Below are 13,807 nucleotides of genomic sequence, written 5' to 3' on the forward strand. Positions count from 1 at the left end.
AATATCTGCGGTTACATTTCAAAACCATATAAACCACAAGGCTTATATTTTTTAGTTAGAAAAGTGCCTTTGAGGAAAGCCATAAACTACTTTCTGTTCATTCTCTCCTTTTCCTTTGCACATACATCACTCAAAACCTGCTGTGATCACAACAAAAGCGGTGCCCGCGGGCTGGTGAGGTAAAGCAGTGGTTTTGCTATTGCATCCTTGCAAAATTCTGCTGCATTATTCACCAGTTCTGCTGAAACGCCCCAGAAAGAGAAACCCACTTTCTGAGTGAGGTTCCTTGTGTGTCTCATATGGGGAAAGTGAGACATACAACCTCAGAGAAGGAATTTACCAATGAAAAAAATCTCTCAACACTTTCTCTTTGTGTCAAAAGCCATTAAACACCCCACAGCCCAAAACCTAGAAGAATTACAGTCAACTAATAAAAAGATACAGAATGCAAGAAAAAAAGGAACCCCCTCAAAAGGAGGCTAATGTCACTGAAATGCAGGATCGCATCCACCAAACAGTCAATTACAGCTGAAATTCATGGACAGAAAAGGTTAAGAACAAAATGCTAATGGCTAAGTCATCTTTAGGCAGACAGCTTATACCTCTGCCTTGCAAACTAACAGGATTTTAATAAATGTTTAACGGAATATATAACAAATCCAACCCACCCAGTAAATAATCAGTGAATTTTTACTATTATCTATTGTTTTGTGTGCCTTCTGCCCCAATAAATCCCTGAAATCTGTCATCTGTGAAAACTCCTGTTCATCTCAACAAGCCTTTGAGATATTTTTCTGAAAAAAAAAGAAAGGTTCTAGATATTTCAATGTCACCATAAGTGCTGCTAGCCCATTTGCACTTAAAAACTAAAATATATAAATGTATAGTCAATGCATAAACTGGGGATGGGTGGGGGAGCAGAGTTATTCAGCCAACTCCTGTTTCAGAAGTATGACGGGTATACCTAACGCCGTGTAATTTAAATTACATCTGAAAACCAACAAATAGTATGCTATGTGAATAAAAAATTAATCAGAGTTTCTTATCAAAACCTACTTTGTCTCATTTTTTTTCAGAAAAGTATAGTTCACACCCAGCGTGTGCTAGTTTTGTAGAAGAAAAGGCTGATAAGGAACAGAAATAATATCACTTTGATGATGCAAAAAATGAACGGATACATTTTCTAGCGACAAATTTTGAATCTCTAAGAACAAGCTGATTTAATTAAAAAGATACGAAAGTCCTCCATAGAAACTCACAGATTTTTACACCTTCTAGGTTTTCTTGCTGTGCCTACTTTTAATGAGCACATGTAACATAAATAAACCTTCCAATCTTGTTTAAGTATTTTTGAGCTTGAGAAAATGATTCCATATGGAATTTCTCCTAACAATGTGAAATCACATTTATAAAAGACACAAAATCAAATTTAGAATATAAAGGTATTATACAATATACATTGTAAAATTCTGGGTTGTAATTTTAAAAAAAAGAGGAAGTAGATACAATAAACAAAAGATGAAATGCTATATTATTTTAAAATGAGTAGAAAGACTTCAGAAAAAGCATGTATACGTGAATATGTGGGTATTAGCCAGCGGGGCATGGCAGTGCCATTCTCCTTTTGCTTTGTAGGAAGCTTTTTCAGTAATTTGTTCTTACTTGGATTTATTCCAGGGTCTGGGGAGAGATATCTAACGTACTACGTAACCATGGAATGGGTAAAGATGTCATACACACTAGAATTAACAATCGCCAATCAAAAGAGATATGATATACATTAATCACTTTTTTTTTTTTAAACAGTTAGGATTATGTTATCGTAAACAGTATTTGGTCCTGCCACATCATCCCTGTCTAGTACTGAAGACTCACCTTCAAGAGATGCTTAACCCTCTGTTAAGCCTGAGGCCTCCAACAAACCTAGGATTGAGATGGGGAAATCTCTTTGAAAAGAGTTCGAAATTCAGATGACGAGAGACCACCCGCTGCCCCAGAGCATCCCTACAAAGCATGTTCCCCAGAGCTGGGAACTTTGGGCAACTTCTTGCTTATTACTGTATCTTTTGGAGTAACTGTTGTGTTTCCATCATAGGGGCATCCAGTTAAAACATGACCTAGCAGCAAGGATAACGTAACTTTCTTCCATGGTTTCAGAGGGAGGGAAGAGCGAAGGGTAACTAGTGCATCAGAAGCTGCAAAAGATAGAGGTGGGACGTGGTTTTTTTTCCACTGGTCAGAACTTGACAGATGCAATATCCTGAGAAGTGAGTTTGTCGGTATTGCTGCTCCATCCCGCTTGTACCAATCCATTCTCCATTTCTTATTGAGAACATGTGTTCTAAATGACATTTAATGGCATTGCCGTAATTTGCCTGTATTTTTGCAAACAGTGCCAAGGATCATATTTCCTACTTCACCCGCAATGAAATGCAACCTCTGCTTGCTTTGCACCCATGCCGACACAGGAGTACAGCTGAGACAGCCACCGTTTTCTGCAAACCCAAGGTTAGTTTTTCCCTTTTCTCATTCCATTCACTTTCTGAATATAAAAGTCACAAATGGTTTTGCTTAATAGACATGGCACTGTACCAAGTAAGTTATAACCGGGAGTGGAGAGAACAGGTATATAAAAATGTAGTTTTCCCCATAAAGAATCAAAAAACAAACAACTTAGCAAGCAGCCAAGAAGGCAGCACTCCAAACTACTGAGAAACCATGGTAAGACCACCAGTACCAAAGCAAGGGCTTTAGCAACCCTTTGGCAACCGCCGTGTTTGCATTGCATTCCCCCCACGCCTCTATGCCCCAAAACACACGTTGCTTCGGTGTGGTCTGGGTGCCCCCCCCCAGGCTGTGGCTGTGGGGCCGGCTCACACTCAGCACATGTGAGTGAGTGTGTGTGGATACTGCTGGAGCACCTGGGGCCCGGTGCCCACAGTACTCCTCCCCAAGTTAGCACCCAACAAATGTGCTCTTAGGGATGGGGAAGTGAGTGTGGACCTGTGCAGGTAGTGCGCACTGCGCATCAATTATCTAATGAGCATCCACGTCATCTTCTGATCAGATCTGCAAGTTCATATGAACCAAGGGAGTCTATGGCTCTTGGATACCTTGTCATCACCAATTAAATTGTCTACAGTTGTCTTAGGGGAGATTGATTTTTTCCAGAATATCCCTCACATTCCAGTAACACCATGACCAGGATGAACTTCCAACGCATCCTTCTCCACCCCTGCATGTTACTTTTAAATGTGAACTAGCACCATCTTGGGGATGGGGAGGATTTTCCACTCCTATTTCAGATGCACCTGCAGCAAGGGGGTCAAAGGCTCTTTAATACTTTCTCATGGCAGAGTCTGTGTCTTAGGAAAAACAGATATTTCCAGGAATGATAGCAGTTCACTTCCAAGAACACTATGACTAAGGAGTAACCACTCAGTGATTCATTCCAATCTCCACGGACTGCAGTGATGAGACTCCCACTAAGAATAAAAGCACCCCAGAACTATTTGCTCACAGGGAAATGTCTCAGGTAGCAGTGTCTGCAGACAGGCAGAGGAATGCTGCCATGTAAGAGCCTGATCAATTTAAATGTTAATTACAACCCACCACTGAATCCTCCAGTGCAAAATTTACAAGAGGATCAGATGTCACAAAACTATTTCATTTCAGAAGCAATAAATTGCTCTGCTTTAGCACAATTTCCAGGGCTCCAAAACTCACTCACCATTCCCGCTACCAATTCCTCAACTCCATCTCCCACAAAAGACAAATATGCTTTTAAAATGTATAACTATGTGGGTTTAGCTGAATTCAAACGACAAGGAAATGAAGTAACAAGATGGAGAGGGTCCTTCTTTATAAGGTATGTCTGGCTCACTCCAGCCTTTGGCTCAGTTTCCAATTTTAGCTACAGCTTTCTAATCGACAGAGCTTTGAACTCCACCACACAGAATGCTTCAGATCTCAGAAGGGAAGTAACCACATGCAGCTACCACAGTCTTAAAAACTCCATACACCACACACCTCCCCTATAATTTTAACGTTAAGGATTTAGCCTTTTGGGAGGTCTGTGAGTCTAGGTTCACCAAAGGAAAGCATTTATTACTTGTTCCTCCAGTTCTTCGTTCACACATTTGGATTCACATTCTGTACTGACACAGCCAGTGGAAGTATCTGCATCAGACCGAAGGGGAAAAAAAAAAGAAAAAAAACCATACCCAAACCCAGTAAGTTCCTCACTTGTAATCACCTGATTATGAACATCAGCTCATTTTCAGTAGCCAGAATCCTCATTTAACATGAATGGTTCCTTATTTCTCCATCTGTTGACCAGCTGTGACGGCTCCGATACATTTCTTCCAGCCCCATAAAGCCCTTACATGATAGTCATCTACTCCTGCTTGCCAGACGAGAGGAGGTCTGTAGGCCATGGCTGGGTTTTCCCTGCAGTCTCTACAGCAGATGAAGAGACGGCTTCCCCACGGTTGGAATTGTTACTGAAATAAAGGTGTTTACATCAGCTAACTCCGTGCCATGAGGTGGTCCAGACAATACTTGGAACTGCAGAACCAGTTTATGTTTTGGTTCATAGGCCAGAGAGAAAAGTCAGGTCAACCCGAAACAATGCCCCCTACCCCAGTTTTTAGCCTGTATCAAAAGCAGAGGGGAAAGCTTCCTTTCAATTCAAATGAGACAGTTGTTTCATTCAGCAAGAAATATTTTGCTTCACTTTAGGGGGGAGGTCAGTATCTATAAGATTATCTTCTCATGGTTCTTTGCCATCTTTCAGACAGACCTGATTTAATAGAAACATCTAATTCAATTATGTAGCTTGCACACAGGATGGCAAGGTAGAGGCCAGCAATTCCTGAATTGTAGTCTCTGGTTTTGATCTACTGTATTAATGTGACCGCATGCAATACTATATCAAAGGGTTAGCTCTACTAATTTATTTTCTCTAATATCCTTGCAAAAGCTTATCATAAAGCATTCAATGCTGATTTCATGTTTCTCATTTGATTCTTCTAGAGAAAAGCTGGAATTCCTCAGATGCCATTGACTGAGCCCACCCCTTCCTGGGATCACTATGGTAAGCCATACCTCGGTTTATACTGCCAACTACATCATTACTGAAAAGTCAAAATTTAGAGATCAAACAGAAATACGGCTGGAGAACTAGCTGCACAGGAGAACACTGAGAAAGAGAAACTGCCATGCTGGAGAGGAGATAGGGAAATGAAGAATAGTGGGTAGAGTAAAAGTGTATTGAAAGGAATACAAGTTTTTCTAGAAAAAGAATCCAGTCTTTCTCAATGGCAGTAAAAGCCATTCTTTAACTAAGGGCAAAAGAGATCCCTTCCATTCTGAGAAATTCAAGTTATGAGAACATAATAGGAAACCTCACAATTTCGCTAATAAATGTTCTATTTCTCAGTGAGTCAGAAGTTCACATTCTTCTAATGCAACCTCCCAACTGAAAACAATCCCCACACTTCAAGCAAAAGAATAATAAAGCACACATATGCTTCTTGTAAAACAATCCTTACAAATAACCATGGCTTTTGTTTTCATAATGGCTAAAATTCATCATTTCCCCCCCAAAAAACACAGATCAAACAAAATGCACTCTCATTAAAAGAAAAGGCTTGCTTGTCTGAGCAGAACAGCCAATAACATTTTCCTCTTATTTTCTTAGTGCTTTTTGTCAATGAAGAGAAAGGAGAGTTGCTTACCAGACACCACAGTGTAAGGCAGGCAGGCTCAGTGCACCTCCACCCTCCGCACTCCGCACCAGGACCTTCCTCTCCCCCACCCCACATCGGCCCCAAGGGCCACTCACATTCCTCTCCCACTCAGTGCCTACAGACACCTGAGTAACAACAACATCTAGGCATTGCAGGCGGCGTGTGAGCAGAAGATGCCTTTCAGATCTGGTGCCAAATAAAGAAATAAAAATGAAACCTCATCAAGTTACACAGCGTTGGGAACATCCTCACACAGTGCCTGAGATGACCCACTCTCAGGGAGCAGAAACATCCCTTCCCCTTGCACAGTGGCAAAGGAGAGCATCTCACACCACCGCTCTGAACACGCATGTGGGTCACCACCTCAAACAAACAGAAATCATTTTTGGATGCTTTCAATACACCCTGGCTTGACAAGGAGAAGTGCACCTATTTTTATATAAGTGACAATTTTAAAAATAACACTAACAAGTTGCTTTCTAGGCAGGTAATGAAATCCAAATTAATAAAAGCCTAAAAAAATGTAACAATCATAAACCTTTTGCAAGTAATTGGCAACACTTTTAATGGCTTCCTCATCTGTTAGATGGGCTATAACCTCAATATCAAGGGTTGTTAAGCACCAAGATGACAATACAATCTCTGGCAGAGGAGGACTCGGAGTTGCGGACTGATGGGAGTCGGGGCACACACCAGAAGGGAGGACAGCAGTGCACTCCCTCATTCCCTTCTGATTTTTCACACCCTCTCCCTACACCTTCACTGCCAGGCACAGCCAGAGAGGTGACTGAAGACACTGAGCTCAGTGGATCCCCGTCCTGCCGAAACCATGGCTTGTATTCTTGTTATTTAAGCAAAAACCACAGTTTCATCATACAATATTTATTTTCCTCCAAAAATTCAGCCAAGCTATTTTTACTTACTTTAGCCAACAGCCCCATGCATTCTTTCAGTGATAAAGAGAAATGGGTTTTGTTCCCATAAAACATCTCAGTGTTGAGGAAGGAAGGGTAAGGAGCGAGTCACCATGCTCCCAGAAGCACCGACAACATTCACTGCTGTGGAATGAGCCATTTCTCACATCCCACTGCTGAGCAGTGGGGCTGTCTTACCACACCTCTGCAAGCCCAGGAACAGAAGGGATCTGTCATAGCCACAGTACCAGTCAATGTTCCTACACTAAGTTAATGGCACTTTTAATGGAAATGGGAATTCAGGAGTCTAAAAACAACATTTAAAACAGCACTCCAGAAAACTATTTCTTCTTTCAAGCTTTTTAATCCTGCAAAGGTGAAGAAAACTCATATTGTCCAGGATAAAAGGGGGAACTTCTTACATATGTCCTTATTTTATGGTTACTTAGCACTGAGACTGTCAGGAACAGCAGCAGCAGCAGGTCTAGTGGGCTGAAATGCAGTTTGGGAAAGAAGCATCAGATGCAGAGTACTACCATAAAGCTAAAAAGATATTTTTTTTTTTCCCCTCCAGACATCTCTGGAAATCCCCAAGTTCTAAACCTAAGAACCTTTAACTGTCCCTCCTAAGTAGTTTTCTATGAAAAAAAAAAAAAAACAACTGTTAATACTAAAAAGCCATAGTACATGTTTTGAAGCTATCCAACTTCCTTTTTAGAACAGTAACAATCATTTGATTCTTCTTTAAATGCCATTCCCACATTTTCTTCTGCCAGTTCCTCACTTCTGTGTACTTCAGAAGTATCAGCAGATGCTGAATGAGGGCCAGAAGTTCTCCTTTTCTGAGGCCGGTGTGCACGGTCACATAGCTGACCTCCACCGGTACAGACCAGGCAACCGGGCCCTTTACAGAATCAAAAGTGCTGCAGCTTCATCCCTATCCGCAAGGTGAAAGGCACCAAGGGCATCCTGCTTCTACTAGCTCCTAAGGATTTCTATTTCTGTTATCCACACAGTTCCATAACTGGTACAGCTGATTCAGGTATTTAATATCAGACACATAATTTGTTTTCATCTGTGGCTGGATAACCCTATCACCCAAAGAAATCTGCAGGTTAGACGTGAGAAACACAGCTTGAGCCTGAAGAACACTTCAGCTTTTCTGCCAGCATTTCAGAAGCATATTAAAATAACCCTTTCAGTAAAATAGAAATGCACTTTTTTGTTGTTTTTCTATTAGCTGGGACCATTCAGATCACTGAAGATAGGTAATCAGGTTCAAGGAAACTTTGTTCTGTAAGTATCCAAATGAGAATTAAATTGGTTTTAAAAATAGAAGTTGAAATAGAAACTTTCACATGTTGAGAGTTCCTGATGTTAGCAAAGTATTTAGACTGTGTTTAAGCACATGTTAAAATGCACAGCTATAAACATTTGGTCCACTTTCAGTACTGCAACACAAATGCTCAGACCTTCAGCTAAAGAAGTCCATGTATTTTAACCTATCCCAACCAAGTGACACCAGTGTATTTCAGCCAAAGCTTTAAACCTAAATATCTCCTTGAAGGAACAGCTCCATGGATGAAATTCTCAACCAATAAAGCTGACACAAAAATTTCCATATGCATCAACTAAGGAAGAATTTTGCTTGGCTTGGGTCCACACCCTAACTTTTTAACCCAGTTTTTAATTAATGCTTAATTTCTGCCTAAATTAAGGAGAGTTTCACCTAAGTTAGGATTCATGTGAGCTTTCTAATCTTGCAATTACAACTGAAACTAACATTTCCAGCAAGGAAAAAGCCCACAGCTTTTATTGTCCAATGCTTGACAAAGGCAGAATCAGAGGGAGACACAACCATTGGAACAAGGCTAAGAAATATAAGAACACATTACATTTTGCCACTTATTGCTTTTATTAAGTATTTACTTTGAAATTCACAGCTTTCCAGTATGTGTGTGAGAGTTCCTCTTCATATGCTCTACCCAACACATGTTGAAACTTGTACGAATCTCTCCCGCTAGTTAAAAAAAGCAAGCCTAAGTCTGCAGCAGATATTAGTGTCATCTTCCCCAATGCATGGGTATTTTTAGCCTTAACAGATCTGCTGAGAGGAAAGATACAGAAAACTGTAACGAATGCCTCTTCAGATTTTTTGTAAATGTAAATGTGTAGGAATTACAAACAAATGCTTCTTTTTTTCTGTTTACTTCCGCATCTTCAGTCTGAGCACCAGGGGAGGATAAAAGGAAGACAAGCTAACTAACCCACCAGCAGTACTTCACCTCTTAGTCTCACATCCTGAATGATGGTGCCCTGCATCACGCAGCACTGTGTCCTGGCAGTCACTGCCTGCCTGCCTACCTGAAGTCTGCTGCTGGGAAATTCACTTTTCCCTCTGCTGCTCTTTCCTCAGCCATTCCTCCAAGGCGCAGGTAAGAGTGGGTAACCAATGATCACCCCCTCCAGGCCAGCAGGTCCCGGTCCCAGCTGGCTTATTTTCTGTCCCTCGGGCTGTGTTTTCAAGAGATGATGTCTCCAACACTGTCACCAGCTCCGTGCATTCCTCCTTTTCTCCTCCCTCCTCCTCCTCTGCCTGTGTGGGGAGACAGGCTACCAGTAACAGCGGCGCAGAAAAGGCAGATGTGGGCATCCATGATCCCTGCTCTTGTTGGGCAGTATACCAAACCAAAATTATTTGCTTTACATGCTAATTTGAGAAAACATCATAGCTTTCTTCTAATCAAAAATATGGCTTGTAATGTAGCTTTTCAGCTTCCCTTCAGGTTATATATAATTTAATTAAAAGACTCAGGTAAACAAAGTGGAGAAGACCCATTTGTCCAGGCTGAATCAAGCTCTCCACAGGCAGAATGCAATTGCTACTGCTAATTTTTATGTTGAAGAAAACAATGGTGAAATTGCTATGCTAAAAAATTCCTTCTTCTTCCTATAGCTAATTACACCTCAGTGTGTTATGTTAAAACTCTGTCTCTAGTACTGATACTCAATATTGCCAAAGAAAGTAAGAATCTTCAAATAATGTGTTCTTCACACATCTCTCTGCTCCTGTTGCTGCTTTTGAAAATCCCATCCTGAGGTGCCAGGAACAGTTCCAATTACTCCCAAATGTGCCCCAAATACTGGATCTGCTCCCTCCATGCACAAAGCTCTCCAAGTCACCTTTAAGTGATTGCAAAATTGCCAAATGCTTTTCCATAAGCTGCCTGCCTCAAATCATTCTTCTCTAGGACACGTTACAGACATTACACACAGGCTCAGGCAAAAACTTGCCCAGTACTTCACACTGCACTACTACTGACTAAACAGCTCGCCTTGGATTTCTTCAGTGTTTCTAGTACTAGATACAAGGCCGAATAAAAGATATCATTGCTACTTAAGATAAAAGTGGCGATGGCTATTCACTTGCAAAATTTATAGGTGCAACCTCTTAGATAAAATTAAAGAAAAAAATCTTTGAGAGGTTCTACACATGACTTGCAAAGTTATAGCTCTTGGGAGGTTAAGTAGGAAAGAAAGGATACCTGTCAGCTCACTCCCAACATGTTTAAAGAGATTTGTTGGTTTCTATGGCAATGGGGAGGGTAACATGGCTGCCTGGTTCCAATTATGACTGACGCACATCTCAAACAATCGTTCTCTTCCTGTTCGTATGACATAAGAAAAACAGGATGTTGAGAGGTGTTTATCTGAATGAACAAGATAAGCAAGCTCACTGACATTTCTAAGAGTATAAGATTTAACTAACAAGATGTTATAGATTTTCTGTGGAAAAAAAAAAATCCAACTGCTACACTGCTGAATGTGATTAAATTATGCATGGAAAGAACCTTTCCCTCTGAACCCGCAGGAAACAGTTGAGGAGCTGTTATATGAGCCATGAATACCAATGGAAAGTCTTTTTAGTGTGAGATACTGAGTTACACTGCTGAATCAAAATTGAGAAAAATGGCTTAGTATGCAATATCCTGCTGCCTCCCAAAATTGTTTTCAATTCAGGGACCACTGATGGGGTGGGCTGCAGAGAACTGGGGTGCTGCAATAGTCCTACTGCTAGACAGGGAAGCCAGGCTGGATTATAAAGTGGTTTGTGGCAATGAGCACCATTTCACACGCATTTCTTAGGCCTTTCACTCAACCTGAGTAATCATCGCAGGTAATTTGGAGCATTTTAAATGTCCTTCAGTGCCTCAGAGGGAACCTTATCACTCCTCATCACAACTTCATCAATGACTGAACTTCAACATGCCCAAAACATACAGCAGAGTATGGTGCTGCAATCACTGCTGTCCACTAATTAACACAAGCTGGTACAGCCCAGCAGCACACTGCAGTTTAAAGCTGAAAACCAGCTCATGTCCAGAAAGTACATCATCATCATCCTGGGCTTGTTCTGGAGCAGGGGTAAGGTACCGGTCTTCACACCCATGCTCCTGTCACCTGTATGCATGGGCAATACACCCGCCTAGAAATGTCCAGCTACAGGCAACATACTGATAACATAACCAGGAACTGGTTGAACAGACCGCAGGTGACCCAGTGTCACATTTGCTTTAATAGATCATTCCTTTTCATTTAGGAAAAGAGAAGAACTCCCCACAAGCAGGGAGAAAGGATAAGGTAAACTTAGAGACAGGTATTTCAGAAAAACCTAAAAGAAGTACAGCTAGGAAAGTTAATTGCCAGTGGCTGCCTTGCTGTGGTAGCAGGAAGAATGGCACGTTCAACAAGGAAGCCAGAACGGGTAAGTGTGAGGCTGGAAGTGGGACATCCCTCTGTGTTTTAGGAGATAGCTGGAGTATATAAACCACCCAGAGCAGAATGGTTTACATGGAATTAAAGAAAAAAAAAAAAAAAGAAGTAGAACAATAGCATGTTTCAGCCTGACTTTCCTGAGGGGTCATTCCTGTTTTGGAACTACTGAGCACTGGAGTTCAAGTCTCCTCAGTCTTCAGCTTCACAGAAAAATTAATATTGCTAAATATTTTGCCTTGGGATGTCCAAGAATTAGCTGATAACTAAGCTCAACTAAGTCAAACAGGGAAGTTCAACAATCTTTCACATACTGATTTGTTCATAGCTTCACCTATTTAAAATGCACATATAATTAAAAATATAATACTCATTATGGTCTTTTGCATGTCATCATATCCCATGGAAGAACCAGACCATACACCACAGTGCTTCGATCACTCAAAAGTACAATCGTGTCATTGTATACTGCTAAACACAGGGCCTAACACTAAAGACCTGATATTAACAATACTTTTTTTTATAGTACATCGCCCACTACAGACGATGTCTTGAGCACATGGTTAGAATAATAATGATGTAATAGAGAATGTAAAAAGTCTTAAAATAGAAAATGAGTACAGTCAGATATTGAAGTGAAGGATAATAAATAATAAATATGGGGACTCAGGAACAGTTCAAACAAGTGAGCTGTGGGGAGTAGGAGGAGGTAGACTGAGACAGCTTTCCAAGGACAGCACCATGCAGTTGCTAGGGATTGAAAGATCGAAGTGCCTATGCACTGTCACAACAGCTCCACCCCAAAAAGGGATCACACAGTGTGAGAGATGTGACTGAATGTAATACTTACCTTCAACAACTCTTTGTGCTATCTAGAGCATTGACCATCCAGGAGTTGCAACAGACTTTATGAGCCGTAATATCTTGCAGCTGTTTCAGAAGAAGCTGGCTTTGGACCTCTGGGAGCACCAAGGCAAACACATTAGGAAGTCTGTATTGGCTTCCCTGGCATTGCAAAACATCACCAAGTTTGACACGAAGCTACCTGAACAACTTACCATGCTGTGCATGTGTTTGTGAGCTGCAGTTACCTAAAATCCTTTCCAAGTGGTTGCCCTCCTCCACCACCACTTTATCTCAAAGACATTTGAAATAAAGATCTTTGAAATCTCTCCGTCAGACTTGCACACAGCCAAGGATGTGATGATCTCCCAAATGCAATCCTTTTACAGGTCTAACTGTGACCACTTCAACACTTTCTTGCAAGTCAATGATGCTACCAAGACATACGCCCAAGCAGCAGTGCTGAATGACACACTGTCGTAAAGACCTGCCAACAGCATGTATTACTTCGAAGAAACAGCCCTCTATGTTTGTATTTTTCCTTTTCTACACTGAGCAGGTGCTGGTGTCCTTAAAAAGCTGCACCTCAGGCTATACATTACAGTTTATAAGGCACGAGGATGCTGCACTTCCTCCACGCACTGGAAGTGAAGCAGTTTACCCAAAGCCTCCCAGCAGAAACCCCAAGGAAGCGAGAACAGGTGCCCGATTCTGATTCTGACCTCCCTTATTTTCGCATCAGCATGGATCCATCGGTTTTAACAATTACTTCTAACTTGTTCTAGCCTGGTATCAGCAGCTCTGGAAACCCAGCATGCAGTCCCCAGTGAAGGCACAGACCCTTCTGGGTGGCAGGGACCACGGGAACTCTCAATGTCCCCCACAAGCTGTACGTGGAGCTGCTACACCTCTGTGCAGTCTCCTCTTGCCCACTGCGATTCCAGCTGCACCAGTCCCATCTTCTCAGGGCTACCAAAAAACCCACACCACGGGCAGGATTTAATAACAAATCAGTTCTCTAAGAGCAGGCCTGATTTCCAAAGTCCTTCAGGAAACAACAGATGAGTTTTGCTACCTCTGTTACGCACATCGGAAGACACAGGTTAGAATAGATCTGTATAAGAAAGTGGATTTCTGCTTACTTTTATGTAAATTTTGTCTTCCCATTTGGTGCACATATTTAAGTCAGTATCAAAGGAACAAAATGGAAACCCAATCATTGTCTCTGGCTTGGCTGGCTTACAGATCAACTCCCAGCCTTTAATTCTAGGAAGTGAGTGACCGCAAAGTCTCATGACAGCCAAAGGTCCCCCTCTTTCAATCTGACTCGCTGTTTGTCTTGGAAGTGGCCAGGTTAACACTGTCCCATTCAGCCTGCAAGGGAATGCGGGGCAGATCGAAAGAAGGAAAGACAGACAGAGACAAAGACAGACAGAGAGACACTGCAAAAGACTGAGAGACAAAGACCGGCGGCGGGATGAAAGAGCATGGAACGAAGGCAGGACCCAGCCAAGCCAAACAAAGTTT

General features: G+C 41.6%; 1 protein-coding gene across 20 annotated transcripts in view; it reads right to left on the reverse strand.

Moving 5' to 3' along the window:
- EXD3 (exonuclease 3'-5' domain containing 3) overlaps positions 1 to 13,807 on the reverse strand; it is a 297,484-nt gene that overhangs the window by 207,385 nt on the left and 76,292 nt on the right. The window lies entirely within an intron of this gene.

The sequence above is a fragment of the Aquila chrysaetos genome, chromosome 24 (assembly GCF_900496995.4).
Source record: "Aquila chrysaetos chrysaetos chromosome 24, bAquChr1.4, whole genome shotgun sequence".
Lineage (NCBI taxonomy): Eukaryota > Metazoa > Chordata > Aves > Accipitriformes > Accipitridae > Aquila > Aquila chrysaetos.